At 36.5% G+C, this 4850-nt stretch overlaps 1 long non-coding RNA gene across 1 annotated transcript; it reads left to right on the top strand.

The window, feature by feature from the left end:
* On the top strand, positions 4011–4600 carry LOC110264430. The gene is made up of 2 exons (XR_002350594.1): positions 4011–4140; positions 4241–4600. It is a non-coding gene; the product is annotated as an uncharacterized LOC110264430 (long non-coding RNA).

The following is a 4850-nucleotide window of genomic DNA, read 5'->3' as shown; positions in this document are numbered from 1 at the left end:
ATATTTGTACATTCAAATATTATTATTATTATTATTATTTACTCTCAGAATATGTTGGCTGTTGCAGGCTTTTGTAAGGTTTTTAGAATTTTTTCTACCACTTTGCATGATTGTGAAAGTTAATTAGTATATGAATAGGCTGTCGGTGATGTGATGTTAGAACGGTTGGAGGCAAAGTGGTAGCTCAAAGATTAATGTAAACAATAAGCATTAGACATTTTATAACGCAAGGGGAAAAATTCAATATATCCAATTCTTCATTCTATGTACCCAGGCCCAGGACCAGACGGACACGTATGTGTCCTACACGTAATGATCTAGTTATATAATTTACAGGATTAAATACGATTTTGTTCTCTAACGTAGAAGTTAAAAATTTATTTTGTTTTTGACCTTTTTTTCGCTACAAAATAGTTCCGAAGGTTTTAATTTATTTTCAAATCGTCCTTTTATCAAATTTTTTATTTTTATTCCAAAAATACCCCTAACTATAAAAAAAACGTTGAATAAGGGAAAAACAGGGAAGGGGAAAAGGGGGAAAGGGGGAAGGGATTCGCGGGGGATAAATGGGGAAGAATCTCGCCGCTTCAATCTGCCGCCACTATTCGTCGTCGTTCGGTGGCTGGATCTCACTGCTGCTCCTCTGCGTTAGGCGGAGGTGCTCGATGGCGGTGGGTTCTGGTTCGAGGCAAGAACAAGGGGAGGCTTCGGTGGTGAGTCGAAGGAGGAGAAGAGGTCGCGTTGTGACGGTGGCGCTAGGGTAGCACGAAGAGAGAAAAGGGTTGCGGCGCTGTGATGGCGGTTTCGGGTGGCTCGTCGGCTTCTGCTTCCATTCTGCTTTTGCTTCTATTATGTTGTTGATTTTTTATTATTATTGCTTCTGGTTGCTTCTAATTGATTATATTGTTTCATTGTTGTTGTTGTTGTTGTCCTGCTCCTGCTCCGATTTCTTCTTGATTCCATTGTTGATTCACTGTTGTTGTTGTTGTTGTTGTCGTCCTGCTCCTACTTCTGCTTGATTACATTGTTGATTCATTGTTGGTGCTGCTTCTTGTTATGTTTCTGTTTGTTCTTGTGCTTGTGCTTGATTTTGGGGAAGACGAGGAAGGGGCATTTTGGTCCGAAGGACGGTTTTAAAACTAAGTTAAAACTTTGGGGCCATTTTGTAGCGAAAAAAAGATCAGGGAAGAAATAAATTTTCGACCTCTACGTTAGAGACCAAAATCATACTTAACCCCAATTTATAAGTTTTCCATATGGTTTTATTTAATGTTTTTTAAGTGAGAATAACAAGAATATATGTGTTTCGGAGGTTATTTGAAATAGTAATTTAGGTCCGAATGTGAAGTCCAACTCCCTTTAGGAGTTGTGTCCGGCGTCTTCAGAGAGAAGGAAGTCTCGCCGCGCCTGACCATCGCCATCACGACTCACCATCGCCTTCGCAGTGCCGCGATTCACCGTCGCCCTTGCAGCGCGGCAATTCCCGCTCGCCAGCCCCGCGACTCGCCCTTACTTCTGATTCGGCTTTTACTTCTGCTTCTGCTTCCGATTCTGTTTTTGCTTCTGCGTTTGCTTCGGCTTCTGCTTCTGCATCTGCTTCTGTTATTTTTCTGATTTTATTGTTGTTATGTGTTGATTTTGTTGTTGAATTGATATTGTTGTTTTTGAATTTGAATAATGTGTTATTGTTGGTGTTGAATATTGTATTCTTGAATCTGACTATTGGTATTTGGTGGGAGTAAGGGAGATGGTGGTGGTGGTGGAGGGTATTTTTGTCCGTAAAAAGTCAAAAGGACGATTTTAATACAAAAAATAACGTTGGGGACGATTTTAAATCCAAAATAACGTTGGGGACGAATTTGATTTTGACACTAAACTTTAGGGACCAAAACAATACTTATCCCTATAATTTATAAGTTTTGCATATGGTTTTATTTAATGTTTTTTTAAGTGAGCACAACTAGAATATATGTGTTTCGGAGGTTATTTGAAACAGTAATTTAGGTCTGAATGTGAGGTCCAACTCCCTTTAGGAGTTGTGTCCAGCGTCTTCTAGTGCTAAGGTGCTGTCGTTCAACGTCTGGGTGAAGGAGGTGGGGGGTACCTGCAAGAGATTCTGATACTTAAGTTAATAAAGATTTTAGGCAAGTTTTTAGTAGATTGGAGTTCAAAAAATACTTAAGAATGTCAAGGTATTTATTTATAAGTGTAGAGGTGGGGTCAATAACCACCTTTTGAGTAGTTCCACATTTTTTTTTATAAAAAAGGAGGGCTAATGCCCCAAAAGAGAAAACCAAGAGTTTACATCTCAGAAACTAAACGGGAACTATTTACCCCTCTTACATCATCAACTAAAAGAGTTCTTATCCCTATTGAAAGAATATTAATAAAGTGATACCAAATTTCATCTTCAAGCTTTTTATTGTCAACCAGTCCACATTTTTCTTACCTTCTTTGTAAGTGTGTGTGATTTTGACGTCTTAATCTTTTTGAAACCATCTTTCAATTCTCCTTATGCTAGCATTAGGGTGTTTTTTTTTTCTTTTTGACAAAATCCTATAAATGATCATGGAGTCCGTTAACAGTATCAAATGTCTAACTTCCAAATCCCAGGTTGTTCTCAACGCGTTGCAAACTCCCTAAATCTCTGCCTAAAAAGTGGTGCAGCATCCCAAATTCACCATGAACCCCACCAGCCATCTTCTATGGCTATTTCTCAGCAGACTTCCACATCCTGTCAACCCTGGATTTCCATTCGATGACCCATTTGTCATGTGTACGTGCAAATTGGGATTCATGCAAAAGATGCATACGCGCAAGGGATGCGTGCGCGCAGCTTGGGATTCATGCTTACGTATAAGGCATGCGTGCGCATGACCATGAGAAACTCCACACTTCATTAAAGTGAATTAAATTTAGTAATTTAAGAGCCTAAAAAGAATGTTTTTAATCATTAAGCATAATTAGGAGAAATTCACAAAACTATGTTATTTCAATGAATAAACGTAAAAAAAGTCGACAGATTCTACTCATTTAAAGCAAATAAATACCATAAAATGTGAATTTATCAGTGAGTTAATACTCAATTTAGTCCTTGAATTTGCATGCAAGCCTTAATTTAGTCTTTGAAGTTTCAATTGCATTTCTTTAATTTCAAAACTTTGCAAACATGATTCATATTAATCCTAAAAATTTTCTAGCATAAAAACGTGAAGCGTTGACATGGACAACCAAATATCATGTCAGAATTTGTAAAACGATGTCATTTGATTTTGACGCTCAAATAGCTCAAAAATAACGCCGGATTACTTGTTTTAGGAAAAAAAAGTTTTAATAAATACATAAAGAAAAAGTTTAGGGGCAGTAACTTTTGTATTTTGTGGCCAGCATTTAACCATTAAAGAAAGAGTGAGTGATCTCCCACCATTAAATGTAATCTCACACCATTAAATATACTATTGATGGCCAATTGATACTTACAAAACACAAAAATTACTGGCCCCTAACAATCCTCAATACAGAATTCAACGTGATATTCGATTATCTACGTTAATATTCTGTTAATGTTTGTGTATTGAAAATGATCTCAATGACTAATGTAAATCATATTCGTAAAGTTTAAAAATTAAATAGAGGCAATTCAAATATTAGAGATTAAATTAAAATTTATATACAAATTAAAACACCAAATTGAATATTATCCAGAGACGAGATGTAAGAATAGAAGAATGAAATCATGACTGCAAGTATGGCGCGGCACATGCATTAAATATTGAAAATCTTGGTTAACAACCTGTAATAAATAGCCTCTCTCATGAGAAGGAGGCAAAACGACGCCGTATTGCCACGTTGAAGCAAGCAGCACGTACATACATGTGTGGCTGCCCCGTGACTCTCATGTCACTCACGAGCTTTCCACATCTTCTTTTCATCCACTCACTCACTCACTCACTCCCTCATTGAGGCATGTATTCTATTTCTATCATTCTTCCTCATTTTCTTCGGTTAGTTATTATGTTTCATTTCCAATTATATTTTTCATAATCTATCTGCCTTATGTTTCGCACACAGATTCTAAAGTTAAAAACCATGTTGAAGCAATCACCAAGTAGCAGAAATCAAAGGACTAAAAGCTTCAAGGTAAAGCAGGGTTTTCAAATATTTACTTTGATTGTTGTTGCTATCTGGTTGATTTACCAACTCCACCACTCGCATGATGATTCTCCTCGTCATGATGAAGTCGCAAAGCTTGGAAGAAAAGTTTTGAATCCGTACGAACTGATCGATGATACAGAAGAGAGCAAACCCCAAAGACTTGAAGAGGAAGAACATGAGGAAGTAGAAGACCTCATTGACGAAGAAGATAAAGAGAAGGAGGAGGAAATCCAAGATGAAGAAGAAATCATTGAAAAACAAAACTTGTTGCAAGATCAAGGTCAAAGTCAAAGAGAAAAAAACACAGGTGTTTAATGTTACCTGTGGAAATAGAATACTCTTCTTTTTCAAATTCATGGATTATTACTAAAACAGAACATGCTGTGCTTAGCTCTAATCATTCTAGAAATGGATTAAATTCTAATTCTTTACTTCATTGACAAGGCATTATTTGATTTTATCAGAATCAGAATGATACATATATATGGCACTGAAATAGAGGTGAGCGGGTGGGTTTGGTTCGGGTTGATAGTAAAATTAGAATTGAACCGATCAAAATATAATTAATTTGGTTTGATTTAGTTTGGATTTATATTTTTTTGTATATATATTCGAATCAAACCAAATTGATTAAGAATGGATTCGTTCGGTTCGGATAATTGAATTCCGATAACTTTAAAATTCATAAAAAAGAT

This window comes from Arachis ipaensis, chromosome B07 (assembly GCF_000816755.2).
Source record: "Arachis ipaensis cultivar K30076 chromosome B07, Araip1.1, whole genome shotgun sequence".
Taxonomy (NCBI): domain Eukaryota; kingdom Viridiplantae; phylum Streptophyta; class Magnoliopsida; order Fabales; family Fabaceae; genus Arachis; species Arachis ipaensis.
The sequence above is the reverse complement of the archived record's forward strand: the minus strand, read 5'-3'. Positions and strand labels throughout refer to the sequence as shown.